The 15,142-nt window shown below is 42.4% G+C and overlaps 1 long non-coding RNA gene across 1 annotated transcript; it reads left to right on the top strand.

Annotated features, from left to right (window-relative positions):
• Positions 1-2,871: 2,871 nt before the first annotated feature.
• On the top strand, positions 2,872-8,109 carry LOC147420617 (uncharacterized). The gene is made up of 2 exons (XR_015187026.1): positions 2,872-3,360; positions 7,464-8,109. It is a non-coding gene; the product is annotated as an uncharacterized LOC147420617 (long non-coding RNA).
• Positions 8,110-15,142: the final 7,033 nt, after the last annotated feature.

Raw genomic sequence — 15,142 nt, forward strand, 5'->3', positions numbered from 1 at the left:
TTCAATCCATCGTTCAATTGAATGTGGCAGGAGCATTGGTCAAGCTGAAAGGCATTACTAAAAATTCATAAAGTCCGAAGGTTGTGCGAAAGACAGTCTTACGGACATCCTCAGGGGCTATGCGTATCTGATGATACCCGCTCTTTAAGTCAATGCGACTAAAGCTGCTTGCACCCTGTAACTTATCGAGAATTCCATCAATGCAAGGAATCAAAAAGCGATTCTTGATAGCGATCTTGTTTAGGGATTGGTAATCTACGCACATTCAAAATGTGCGGTCTTTCTTTTGCACCAGTAGAAGTGGAGAGTAGTAAGGCGAGCTACTTGGTCGTACTAGACCTTTTTCTAGAAGCTCACTAACTTGCTTCAAAATTTCCTCTTGTTGAGCAAGACTTACCCGGTAAGAGGGTTGGTTTGGGGGAGAGTTACCCGGTACGAGATCAATGAGATGATCTTCCGGATGTTTCGAAGGTAGCTTGTCCGGTAGAGTATCCGTGAAACAATCTTTATACTTTTCAACAATTAAAAAACGTTTAACTTCCAAACGAGAGAGCGAACCCTCATTAGCTTTACCTCTTTCACATGCGAAAATCAAGTAAGAAGAAATGCACTTCTTTATTTCCTTCTTAATGGAGATATGGCTTACAATAAGGAATAGCCAATCCCCTGCATCAACAAGAATTTTAATGTTCTTGCCCTTAGGCTCAAAAGCGAGGGTCTTTTCTACATAATCTAGGACTGGTTGCATATGGTAGTGCCATGGCATAACCAAGATGATATCACATCCCTCAATGGGTGCCATCAAAAAGCATTCACGGGAGTTGCATTGGTGGTCAACCCCTCAAAAGATGATCCGGAAGTGACTGGAGTCCAAGCTAAGCTGGTGTGAGGTCCAAGCGTTCTGCAATTTCTAGTGAGATGAAATTGTTCGCCAATCTAGGGTCGTAGAGGATCAACACCCGCTGGGTATTCATAGATACTTAACCTTTAAGGAGCTGATGCTTCTCTTTTTTGGTTTCTATATTTCCTTGTACATCAGGAAATATAGAAACCGCTGGGTATTCATAGATCCTTAACCTTTAAGGAGCTGATGCTTCTCTTTTTTGGTTTCTATATTTCCTTGTACATCAGGAATGGAATTCAAGCTCAAGGCAGCGTGCTCTCGAAAACACTTGTTCTTACCGTTGCTGCCGAACACGGCAGTCGGACTTCATGTGTTCTTACCACAGTAGAAGCACCTTCCTTGTTCCTTGAAGGTCTGTACTTGGTTTGATGTGAGATACTTGAGACGTTTTACGATACCCTCTGGCTTCTTAGGCTGATCCAGGTCCTCTGGGGATGCTTTTTGCCTTGGTTGCCATGGTCATCATAAACCGCTATTTGCCTTGCACGGTACGTGCTATGTTCCATCCGTCTAGGGATACCAGTTGAATGTAAATCCTCGGCAATGATTGCCAACTCCATCATCCGGCCATTGAAGGGTGTCGTGTGGGTACACCTTCATGCTCTTCTGAAGCGGTGGTTGAAGGCCTGCTTCGAACATTCACATCTTTTCCTCGTCGAAAATCTTCAATGAAAGGTGCAACTTTTAGAAGAATAGACCAAAATTTGTCAATATAAGCCATGAATTTCTCTTGTTCCTTCTGTTGAGCTAGGCCTATTCCTTCCGAATGTCCTTCTTGAAATCAAGCCGAAGAAATTGTTCATAAAATTTAGCTTTGAGTTGAGCCCACGTTCTTTCTTGTGTACCTTCAAAAAATTTAACTAACCACCAGTTGCTTGCTGTCTCCTTGAGATGCATCCCAACATGACGCAACTTGGATTTTTCAGTGAAGTTCCCGTTGTCAAATGCAACTTCAAACTGCCTGATGAAAGACAGTGCCTTGGAGATATCCCTCTGTCATGTGTAGTTATCAAACTTCACATCCTTGTCACCGGATTTGAAAACCCGCATCTTGCATAGACATCTGCGGTTATCCTTCTTGAACTGGGGATTTTCTTGCGTATTACGTAGGGAAGTAGTAGGAGATTTCTTCTTTGGAGAAGATTTAGATATTGTATGAGAAGTAGATGTAGTAGTATAGTCAAGAGAGTATGATGGAGAAGAGATAGAGACATCCTTGCTTTCGCTAAGCAGAGAAAGTTCTTTTTCCTGGCCCTTGCTCTTGGAAGGCTGTTTGTCTTGATCCGGAGATCTCTTGTGTGTTTCGGCACCTCTTTTCCCACCATCCTCCTGTGGGTTGCTTCCACCAGCAAAATTTTCCTAACACCCATCGGCATTTGTTCCTTGTGGCTTCTTGATTCCATCCAAAACCTTTTGGACAGCCGGCAACAAAATAAGTTGTTTCAATTCCGCAAGTTGAGCTTGCACTTGCTAATGTTTATCTTTAGTGGTTCTTCTGTGGCTCATCATGGTTATTCTCGTTCCTTCCCGAAATTGTCCTCCTTTGCATAGAAAGAGAGCAATCCAAGCTCTGGTACCACTGTCAGAAACGGGAGCACACACAATTAATCAAGTTGAAAATAAATAAACTTTCAACTAAAAGAGTCGAGGGAGAAGATCGACACAGTATTTGGGACCAGAAGATGGGTTGGTCCCCCCCTTAAAGAGAATCTTTATTAGGGAGAATCTTTTTACAAGCAAAAGAACCCGAGTGATCCCTCCACTCTAGATCTTTCGACTCGATGGTCAATTTCCTTCCTGTGTAGGATTTTCTCGAGAGATGAGCTCTCAAATCTGTTTCCGAGTGTTCCCAAACCGTGAAGTTCTGTAGACCATTCCTGATTCCGTTCCCGAAATCTTTGAGCATAGGCCAAGGCCTCGTTGCTTCCTTCTCCGTGATGGAGTACCTGCAAAAGCACAAACAAAAAACAAGAACGCAAATTGCGAACTCACACTTGAAGGTAGTGCTAGAGGAGAGAAGGGGGATGCGGCTACTTTCGGCCAACGCACACACACACACACAAACACACACACACACACACACACACACACACACACACACACAGAGTGCGGATTTTTTATGCGAGGGATGTGCTTGATGTTTTAGATGGCACTTCTCTATCTCAGTGAGAGGTTGAGGGATCCTTGGGTGCTTCGTTCTCCCAACAGGGCTCAGGTCACATATTCTACTCAGAATCAGAATCAGAGGTTGCGAGCTTCAACCTTCTCCCGTTGGCACTCACTTCAGCCATCTTATCTTAGGTCCTCGTTTGACCACTTTGCGCCATGGCTCTACCAACTTTGTTTTGCCTGAATCCTAAGGAAGCATCCATGCCACCTGTAAGGGCTGACAAGGGCACACTCTCTGAAGCGGAACTAACTAGTTGCAGCATACAGTTTGCATCCCTGCCATAACGGTAATGTCTCATGTCTCAGCTTTTAAGGGTCGTGCTATAGGGCTGTATTTCACAGGCAAACTTCCGGCCCTAAATGAGATAGCAGGTTATCTGGACCAGGGCTTTAAGAAAGCTGTAGTCGACAAGGTTTTCTACAATGGTTCAGGATTGTATGAAGTTCTATTTCTTTCTGCAGAGGATCAAAAATCCTTTTATTCTACCTCAATAATTATCTTATGTGGGCAAGTTTTTCATGTTCTTCCCTGGCAGCAGTCGGTCAAGCAAATTAAGGAGGAATTGTTGTCTAAATGCCCAGTACGGGTCGATTTTGTGGACTTACTTGGTTTTTTGTGGCCTTGTATCAAGGATCTGGCTGCCTCTCTAGGAAAAGTTCTATTTTCCCCCACTATTAACTGTCCCAACAGGAATAGAGCTTGTGTTATGTGGAACACTGATAAGAAGATGCCTGACACAATGGAAATTGAGTTAGAATCTATAGGTAGGCAGGTAAATGTGGGGAAATCTCTCATGATCATGTTATCGTTGTGGACATCTGGGACATTTTCCCTACATTGGCTAAAGGCTCAATCGAGCTGATTCCCTCTTATCCTGGCAGTAAGCACCTGGTGCCCAAAGAACAGATTTTTGGCAAAACATGTTCAAATTCTATAGAGCGACCTTCCCCCCCTCATGCTCAAGTAGCTACCCTTGAATATGAAGTCCCTCCTATAAGGTATAAAGCAGCAGTTCAGACTAAAAACTCCCCTCATGTAGGGAGCCAAGCAAACTCCTCTCCCTCTTCTTCTAGGAGCCCAAGATCTCTAGACAAGGGTAAAAGAGTGGTTGACTCTGATGGATACCAATTATCAAAGAAAAATTTTAGGACTCCACCAGGTATATGAGGATATACCTCCCCTAATGTGTTTGATGTTCTTCAAGATATCCCTTCCCCAGATAATTTGGCAACTATTGACTATGTACTCATGCAACACTCTGCCACTAAGAGCAATGCAGCTCCAAACCCCTCCCATGTCAATATTGAGGTGCTGATGACAAATAGTCCTAGTGATGAGGACACTCAGTTAGTTATGGATACCCCTCAATAATTCTCCTCATGAAAGTTGCATCCTTCAATGTTAAGGCCTCAGCCACCCCTCTAGGCTGCTGGTATTTCAAAATTGGTTGCTGACTTCTGATTTGAATAGCTGTCTAGTTCAAGAGCATAAGTTGCATGATAAATCTGGGGATGTAATGCACTTTAAAGTCTTTTTTTTGGTGGGAAAAGAGGACAATACTCAGGTACTTTAACATATATCAGAAACTCCCTCAAGCCTCAATGGACCCTTGACCATGAATCAGGGAGATGCTCTATCTTCCAAGTGGAATCCCAATGGGGACCAATGCAAATAAGTAATGTTTATGCTCCTAATGATGCTGCATCTAGAATAGAGTTGTGGAGATGGCTCGCCCATCTAAACTGGTCACAAGGTATTCTTGGAGGAGACTTTAACATGGTCCAGAACTTTGACCAAACCACCTCCTTATCTATTGTAATGTCAGCTGCTGCTGAAAGCTTTGAATGGGACACCTTGCAGAGCCAAGCTCATTTGGTTGATTCCTGGACTGTTGCTTCTACACCCTCTACATGATTTACCTTTCACTTCCTATCCCACCAAGGATCCTGGTCCAGATTAGATAGACTCTACTTTGTTGGATGTGCTTGTCTCCCGAACTCAGAAAAAATGGAAGCTTGATGTTGGTACTGCGCTATATGATCACTTTCCTATTGTCTTACAGCTTATTGATCTCGAAATGCAAAATATGAAGGCAGTAGGAAATTCCAAACCCTTAATGATTAGTAACTCATTTCTTACTCACCAGCTGTTTAGGATACAGGTCCTCAATCTTATTCACTCTGCATCTGTTGCTAGCACAACCTGGCTGTGTATAGTCTCTAATATGCAGCACCGTATCAGAACTGCTGGAAAGTTGAATGCTCAAAAAGGCAGTCATAAAGTAATGCAAGCCAGAGAAAGAGCAAAACAGCTTGTGCTCAAAGCTGGTAGATAGTCTACTCCATTGTGTCACAAGGAAATACAAGAGCTAACTGTTGCTAGAGATGTAATTTTAGATTGGGAAATGGATCAATGTAAAAAATAGAGATATCTATGTAGACAATGGTGGTTGCAGATGGGAAAGACTCATCCAAATCCTTTTATAAAAAACTCAGGAACAAAAGAAAAAGGCAGAATCTGTCAGTTCTTCGCAATGGTGATGGGCCTCCTCTAACCAAGGGAACTGAAATTTTGGATATGGCTACTCAGTATTATAGTGCTTTGCTTAATGTAAGCCCTGATGTATCTTCTGAAAGAATAAATGCTATTGACTCTCTCTTGACTGCAATCACTCCATGCATTGAGGTTGCAAAAGCTAACAGCTTGGAGCGGCCACTGAATGAGGCAGAGTTGGAATATTCTTTGAGCAAATTACCAAATGAAAAATGTCCTGGCATCTATGGATTATCCAAGGAATTTACGTAGTCCTTTTGGTCAGAATTGAAAGGAATAGTTTGCCCATTGGTGAATGCGATTTGGATGTCTCAATTCATGGATCTTGCCCTCAAGCAGGGAATCATAAAGCTGATCCCTAAGAACACCTTCGTTAAAACTTTGGGTGATTGGAGGCCCATCACCATGATGGGGATTCTTTACAAAATGCTGGCTAAATCTATTGGTATCAGAGTAGCACCTGAGCTGTGAAAACACATTCACCTTGCCCAAACAGGGTTCATTGGTGGTAGATCTATTTATGATAATATACTTACAATTCAATTGGGTATAGAGCATGCTATAAATTCTAAGCAGGACATGGTTATGTTTCAAATTGATTTTGTCAAGGCTTTTGACACAATGTAGTGGGATTTTGTGCAAAGTGTACTAAAGAAGATGGGGTTTCGCAACAGAATAAGCAACTTCATCAACTTGCTGGGGCAGTAGGATTTTTCCAGAATTGTGATTAATGGTAGACTCTCTAAGAAGGTGAGTATTGCAAGATCTGTTAGGCAAGGCTGTCCTATCAACCCACTTTTTTTCGTTGTTGCAACTCACCCTTTGTCTTCTTATTTGGATGCCCTGCCTGCAAATGGGCACCTGCAAACTCTTCATCTGGGCTCTAAACAAGTAACAGGTAAAGGATTTGCATATGACACCTTTGTGTTCCTCAAAGCAAACAATATCAATGTATTGCGATGTATAAAAGTACTAGACTTATATGCATTAGCAGCAGGGTTAAATCTAAATTTAACCAAATCTGCCCTCATTGATATTTCAGCCAGGGACTTTGATGCTCAATCTGGTCTGGGAAGAGGTACCCAAAAGGCCATGTATTCAGACACTTGGGATACCCCATTGGAGTGGGTGTTTCTCAATACCAATTGCAACAATGGGTAGTGGAGAAGGTGCAAGCCAAAATTGCAGCTTGGTACTGTGATGAATGGCCCCTACAAGTCAGATTAAGGATAGTCCAATATATCTTCATCCCTTACATGCTGTACAACTTGCTTTGTTGGAATGGTCCGACAAAATGTTACAAAAATGTACAACAGCTATGTCTAGGTTTTTGTGGAGGATTCATTCTGCCGCCGCTGCCTTGATTGCCTCAGATAAATTGACCTTCCCATACACATTGGGTGGTCTGCACATTCTAAATATGAAATGCCATGCTCAGGCAAGAAGGGCTTGCCTCATAAAGCACATGTTGGATAATGATACTGATTGGTCAGTATGCTTGTGGAAATTGATTGATACAGCTGTAGTGTACTTTCATGGGGTTTGGCATATGAATGTTTGGGATAAACTGTTTTAAGCTGCTCCATTAAAAATTGGGTTCGATATCTCCAATATGCTGATAAATCATGGAAAAAGGGCTGCTCTATTTTGCATTGGGAAGGAAAAATCAGGTACATTGGTAATTCTTTGGGTGTTGAAAATGTATTTGGAGCTTTGTGTTTAAAGTTCCTCCAGCCAAATTGATGGGAAAACCTGCTATTAACCTATTCAAAAAGGGTAGTGTTCAAATTAATCAAATGTTGGACTCTAACCTTGAGTTGAAAGTATTTTCTACAGCTAGACAACAATACAAATGTGGACTCAGGTTCAAAGGATTGTGGCACCAGCTGGGAGCTGATGTATTCAGCCTACCTATTTTTGGGCAGCTAAAGTTGGAAGACAGACATAGAGATTGGACTTTGCCAGGATGTATGGCCAACTGGTGGAAATCATCTTCTGCAGGCTTTTACTCATCTTCTTTACTAGGTTCTTGTATTGATGGAAGATGTAGTAAACAATGGGGATTACATATGCAAAATAAATGGTGGTTGAATGTATTATCTGTTATATGTTTAATTCCAAACTAGTTCAAATTCAAAGTATTTTTATGGAAAGTATGTACAGGGGTATTGCCTACAGCTTGTAACCTTTAAAAAAAGGGATTTACAGATGGGAAGTGCAACAGATGTAAGGGTAATGAGACTGTTAGACATGTTTTTTGGCATTGTAAAATAGTTTCAGAGTGGTGGAAATGGGATGAGAATATGTGGTCTACATCTTGGGGAGTTCAAATCACAAAGTTCAAATTGACTTTCTCCAAGGTGAACACACACCAGGACCATGCCCAAGAATTTGCAATACAATCATTTAGAGTTTGGTTTTTGTGGTTTATATGGTCAATGAGGAATATGGCTACATTTGACAGTAACAAAGGATTTAAGCAGACAGTGCCTATGTCAGTCATCAAAGAGAGAATGTTGGAGGATACAGTTTCATTGCAAGATCGAGCCTTGAAGGATAGGGTGCTCCAAGTCATCCATAGGTAAAGGTGTAATGCCTGAGAGAATGGAAGTCCTGAACACGATGTTAACATGTAAGATAATGTAATATAGAACAAAGGATTTTCCAAAAAGAGAGAGAGAGAGAGAGAGAGAGAGAGAGAGAGAGAGAGAGAGAGAGAGAGAGAGAGAGAGAGAGAGATCGCTGTTTTTCAGCCAACACTGGATTTTTTCTTTTTATTCTTTTTTCCAAAAAAATCCTTTTATTAGTTAATGAAACTACCCATAGGGCTACAATCACCTCTACTAGAGAGGGCTACAACAATCATAAGGGGAGACTCTCCCAATGAAAAAACAACATATGTACAATGAGGCTAAATCAGAAGATGGGAGGTGGGAAAACCCACACAGGTGGATGGTAGTGCCATTTGAGCACACCTTGGACCATAGTGAAGAAAGGCCCAGGGTGCCAGAGTCGAAGGAAAGCCTCTCTACGCTTTCGCATGCGGTCAGAGCTGCCGTGGAGTCTTTCGAACTGTCCCTTGAGAGTAAGGATCACAGCTCTAGCCAAAGATCTTGAATTATCTCTGTTGGTGGTACAGGGCGAGCCTCAAAGATGTTGAAGCAACGGGCCCGCCAAATGAACCGGAGTGTCAGGCCGTAGAAGAGCTCCCAATACTCCTCTCTCTCACTAGACCACTCCTATGGAGTAAGCTCTGTAGCAGACTGGAGTGTAGTTCGACCCCCCCTGTACCACTATCATCCTACTAGTGGAGGATAGCTCAAATTGTAGTGCCGGGCCCATGAGAGTGGACCAAGCAACTGCCTCCCCAAGTGTATTGTCGTGTTGTGGAAAGAGCTAGCATCAGCGGAAGGACACGTAGGACGGTCCCAAAGACAATGACGCTGACTCTCCACAGAATGGTCACAAGCAGCGCATGCTGCCAAGAGACCACTATGTACAAGCCAGCTCCCCACTGCTGTAGCTCTATGTGCAACTAGCCACTAGAACAAAGTGACTTGCTACGGCTGTCTGGTGTCCCAGAACCTCGCCCAAAAGCTGAAAGAAGCAGGTGACAAGAGACCAGCTGTGTGACGTCCCAATCGAACAGTGTACTGAAAGAAAGGGACACATGGATGGTCGGCTGAGGCAAAGGGTCCTCCACAACCACTCTCTAGGATCCACTGACAAGAACTCAGTTGTGAGACCCTCCTCTTGCCAATGAGGTGCTACAGCAGGACGAGCCTCTCTCCATGCTGCCAGTATGTGACGTCCCAATCGAACAGTGTACTGAAAGAAAGGGACACATGGATGGTCGGCTGAGGCAAAAGGGTCCCTCCACAACCACTCTCTAGGATCCCACTGCACTCGTGCTAGTGGACAACTCTCCCAAGCCCATAGCCTCCAACGGCCAGTATCAACAGCTTCTAGGTCCAAAGCATTGTGAATCTTCTAAGTGCCTGACAACTCGAGTCTGAAGGATACATCATTTATCTTTTCTTGAATTTGGAAAGGGCCATAATACCTCATGTTGAGCTTTGGAAAAATCCGCTCCTTTCCCTATCGTTTCCTTAGGAGTGCATTCTGAAAACGTAAGAGCACCCAATCATCTTCCTTCCTTCAACTTCAAATCGCGTCTATGTCTATTTGTAGCCTTCTTGTGCCATGATTGAGAGTTCTACAGAGCCCCGCAAACCTTGGCAAAATAATGTCCAGGCAACGTCTTGGCAATCGCATCTAGATCCACACTGGACCTGACTGATGTTGGATTAGCTAATTCTTATTGCGATCATGTCTATAGATTGTGAAGACCAAAATGCTACAGTCATTTTGTCTTTCAATCCTGCACTCAAACAAAATCACATGAGAGAGTACACATCAATCAGATTCAAGTTGGGGAATGCCCATTTTCAGTTTCCTTATTCATAAAGTCATACAACAGAATATTTTCAGCACAACAATATCCTTGAAATCCAAAGGGAAATCAGTGATTTTATTCCGTCCATGTAATCTTTGACAAAGGAGTGGAGTGACTCCCCTCTTATACAGTCCCTTCTACACCACGTTCAACCCTGCCAATCTGCGAGATCTTTCAAAGTAAGCGCAGCAAAGCCGAAAGCCTCAAGTTTAAGTTCCAAAATTTGAAGAGTATTTGCTAGGTCCTCCCCTTTCCATTTCGCATCCAATGCTGGATAGTTCTTAAATTTCTCTAAGAACCGCCGAATCACTTTACTTTCACTTTCCTTTATTTATGGGCCAGTACCCATTCTGGAACGAGTATCTCCTCTCTCTCTCACTTCAGGTTTCTCATCAGGCTCCCTGTCCAACTGGTATCTCACCCTTAAAGTGTTTCAAGAGACTCGTATGAAGTGCTTGACAACTTGAGTCTGAAGGATACATCATTTATCTTTTCTTGAATCTGGAAAGGGCCATAATATCGTGTGCTGATCTGCTTCAAAATTTTTTTCCTTGGTGCTTAGAAATGGAGGGACCTTCTTATAGCACCTCGATTACTTCAAATGACGCCTTGATCGTCGAAGAGGGAACCGTGTTATTGTAGGAAAATTCCACCAAAGGCAAATACTTTTCCCTTTGAGTCTTTTGATTGGCGATGTAAGAATTCAATAAATCCAAAACCAATGAATTAACTATCTCAGATTACTCACAAAACAAATTCGTGAATCGGGGATCTCTGTCCGAAACTATCGTCTTAGGCATGCCATGTAACGAAAAAATGTGAGGAATGAACAATCTCGCTAAACGATTAGACTTGACTGTTTTCTTAACTGGAATAAAGTGAGCTTGCTTGCTAAATCTGTCAATGACTATCCAAATGCTATTGTGCCCACCTTGAGTCTTAAAGAGGTCAAAGATGAAATCAACAGCAATGGTTTCTCAAGGGCGGCAAGGAATAGGTAAAGGCTGTAAAAGTCCCTATGCCTTATGTCTCTCAAAATTGACCTTATGGCATACTAAACAACTGCAAACAAAGTCATCCGCATCCTTTTTTGAGCCTTGGCCAGTAGAAGTAATGATCCACACCTTTCAAGGTGGTATCTATGCCGCGTTGGCCCGTAAAAGGTGGACGATGGAACTATCAAAACCTTTTCCCTCAAAGGTTGTGCAACACACATCATCGTTTTCCGCACCAAATAGATGTCCCATATGGAATAGCCTGAAACTGTCTCCCCATTCTGTATCCGAGTAAAAATATCAACAAAATCAGGATCTGTGGCATATTGGTCAACCATATCCTCGAAGCTTTGGTGATGAATTGCAAAAATAGCTAGAACCAAGGGCTTCCGAGACAATGCATCCGCCACTACGTTCTTTTGTCCCTGAACGTGGACAATCTGAAAGTGAAACTCTGACAGGATGTTAGCACATCGCATCTGCTTTTTTGAAAGCTTCTTCTGTGACAAGTAGTAGTGTAAACTCTGATGATCCGTAAAGACTGTGAAATCAGCTTCGAGTAAATAGTGTCGCCGCTGTGTAAGAGCATAGATCATTGTCAAATAGCTCTTTCTTTTAAATCTGTGCTACCAGCTTTGGATGTGAAAACATCCTACTCTTCTAAGCAATGACATGGCCTTCTTGCATCAAACTTGCTCCCAGGCTATGACCACAAGCATCATAATAAACTTCGAATGTCTTTTGCAAGTTTGGCAAAACCAACACTGGTCTGGTAGTAAATTTTCTTTGAGCGTATGAAAATTGGTCACCTTTGTCAATCCCCACATGAAAGGGACTCCTTTTTGAGTCAGTAAATGCAAAGGTGAAGCTATCTCTGCAAACTTTTGAATGAACCGTCGATAGTAAGAGCACAAACCCAAAAAGCTCCGAACTTCAGAAACATTCTTAAGGTCAGGCCAACTGCGGATAGTCTCAATTTTCGTCGGGTCCATCTATACTCCTTCCGTTGAGACGATGTGCCCCAAGAAATGTATCTCCGGTAATGGCATTGATAACCAATCTATGCTTCCACAATGCCTGAAAGACCTATAGTACATTATGTATGTGCTCTACTTCAGTCTTGAAGAAAACTATAATGTCGTCAATGAAAGTGTCCACAAAAGATGGACACTTTTGAAAATCCTATCCTTCATCCGATTAAAGGTTGCTGGAGCATTTGTAAGTCCAAAAGACATCACCAAATCTTCATATAAACCAAAAGTTGTCCAGAAAGCTATCTTGTAGATATCCCCCGGAGCAATTTCGATTTGATGATATCCACTTTGCAAATCAATTATGTTGAAGCAAGAGGATCTCTGGAGCTGTCAAGAATATCATCGATCCTTGGGATAGGGAATTGGTTCTTAATGCTGATTTTATTGAGAGATGTATAATGAATACACATTCTCTAAGATCTATCTTTCTTTAGTTCTAGCAAAACTCGAGAATAGAAAGCTGACATGCTGGGTTGGATGAGACTCTTTTCTAGAAGTTCTTCATTATTTCTTCATTCTAGGCTCGGCTAAATCAATAAGGTGGCCCATTTAGTGGTGTACTTCCAAGAATCAAATCAATCGTATGGTCCTAGGACAAGGTGGAGATAACTCGCCTGATAGGCCTTCAAAGAAGCAATTGGCCTATGTGTGCAGAAATTCTTGTTGTTCCTTATCCAACTCAGATATCTTAGTTCATTGTTCATCATTCAATTCTTTCAAGCAGATCGAGTAAACAAAAAGACTGGATTTTGTTACTTTGGAAATGGCCGAAGCCGATACAATAGGAACGGACTCGCCCTTCAATTTTACATAAGCACAATTTTCTGGCCCTTCTAATTCGTCAAAGTAGCTTTTTTGGCCCGATAGCCAACCACGGCGTTGTTCTTGTGGTACCAAGGGATTTCTAGGAGGACGTCACACCCTTCCAAAGGCATGATGTAAAAGTGCTCGTTCCCTAAATACCCCTGACAATGCAACCGAAGTTTGCCAATGACAGATGTAATGGCAACATCGCATCCGGGTGCCGCAAAAATTGCCTCTACCTGTGGCCCCATTTTGTCGAGCGTAATTCCAAGTCGAGCCACCAATTCATTTGAAATGAAGTTGGGCTTGGCTCCTCTGTCAAAGAAGATGAGGGCTTCCTGATCTCGTACTTTGTCCCATGCATGACAAAGTTATGTGCTTTTGTCCATCTGATCCAGGTCGGTCTCCATACAATCTGGTACCAATCTTGCTTTTGTTTTCCTTTTCTGCCACGTCCTTCAGTTGTTCTAAAGCTTTCTGGCCTGTCCTCTGATTGTCCTTGATGTGCCTTTTTGGGGCACCTTGCAGAGATGTGTCCTTGTTCTCCTCAATCAAAACACTTCTTCTCCTTGAGGTAGTTTGCTTTCTGTTTGTCGGTCAATCAGGGTCGTGCATCCTTCTTTTTCTGAAACTTCCTTCTTCTTATGTTATCATTTGTTGAATTCTTTCCGTTCCTTGGTGTCGAAACTTGATCAATGGGGTAAGTCAAGTTGCCAGAATGCATAGCAAATCCTTGCTTAACATGTCTATCAATTGTTGCATGAACTTGGACTTCTGTTGAAGGTAGTAATCTCGGATCTCTGTTGGAAGTCTATAGCAAAACCGCTCAATTTGCTGCTTGAAAGTGACCTTCTTAAAAGAAGAGGCAGGTAGAAAAGCATCCCAAAATCTCTTGCAATAAGCATCCAAAGAGTCGGCCTTGGTCATCCAAAGATGGTTCCAAGCAGTAATGACATCCCGTTCGTACTCTTGAGTCAGCCAAGAGAAAATAAAGATCCATAGGAACTTTAATCACTTGGTCGGGGCTTCTTTTCTTAAGAGAAGAGTGGACCACCACGTTCGTCCATTTTCTTTTAAAAAATGATGCCGTCCTCCTGATTTTGGAGTGCTCTGAGTAGCACCCTCCAGAGAATGCTATGTCAAACTGTTGAATAAAGGCTAAAGCCTTGGGAGCATCTCGAAACCCTGAAAAGGATTCAAACTTTACTGCATGTCCACTCTCCTTAAATTCCTTGGTCTTTTTGTCCTTGTCCTTGAGAAAGTCATATTGGTTGGCTCTGTTAATGTGTTTCTTCTTTGAATAGGACATGCGGTCATTGGATCTCGAACTCTCAGAGGAGGATGAATTCTCATCAGAACTGTCAGAAACATATCAAGATGTGTTGTATGATCTACTCTCTTTGGTTCTTTGCAAATTATGATTCTTTCTTTGTTTCTTGCCCTTTCTGTCCTCACCACTCGAACCGGAAGAGGAATACCTATCGGAATTGTCAGAAGAAGATGAGGACGAAGTGGAGAGTTCTTTGAAGTGTACATGCTTCTTCTGTTTTCTTGCACTTGCAAAAGAAGATTGACGGCCCAAATAACCGGGATAGTCAGTCCCCTTGTTCCGTATCTTTGATTGATTCTTTGCCCCCAGAAGTTTGATGACTCGTCTTTCGACAACGTCATCAAGTTCTTCTTCAGTAAACACCCTTGGGGTGATTTTATTGTTGTGTCAATGGCTTTCTGCCAATGCTGGAATTCAATAGTTCAAGACAAACCACGGTCTTGCAGCTAGAGCGCTACCAAGCAGACAATGACACCATGTTGGCCCCAAAGACTGGCATCCCTTTTGATATTTCTTTATTCTTATAAAACTTGAGAAAAACTTGTAAACTTCTACAGGCTGTCCCACTTTTATCGGGCTAAAATTACTCTACTCTAATCCAATTTCCGCAACATAACCACAATAGAAGTCTCCATGGACAAAATCCCAAGTACACTGAGACTTTCCATGCACTTTAAAGCACTTCACAAAACCTGGCGATAAATTACAGCTCGCCGAATTCTTTGTTTTGCACTCCTATCCACGTGCCGATCACTTCTGTGGATAGCCCTTGAGCTCTCGCACATGTAGGGTCACTTGCCCCTTGAGTTAGACGAGATTCCTTGCGGGAAATCTCTCTAAATTTTCCTGTACAAGTACCCAATGCTCTTTCGAGGCTTCCCTGGCAAATAAACGAT

The sequence above is a fragment of the Adiantum capillus-veneris genome, chromosome 28 (genome assembly GCF_014529385.1).
Source record: "Adiantum capillus-veneris isolate H3 chromosome 28, ASM1452938v2, whole genome shotgun sequence".
NCBI classification, from domain to species: Eukaryota; Viridiplantae; Streptophyta; class Polypodiopsida; order Polypodiales; family Pteridaceae; genus Adiantum; species Adiantum capillus-veneris.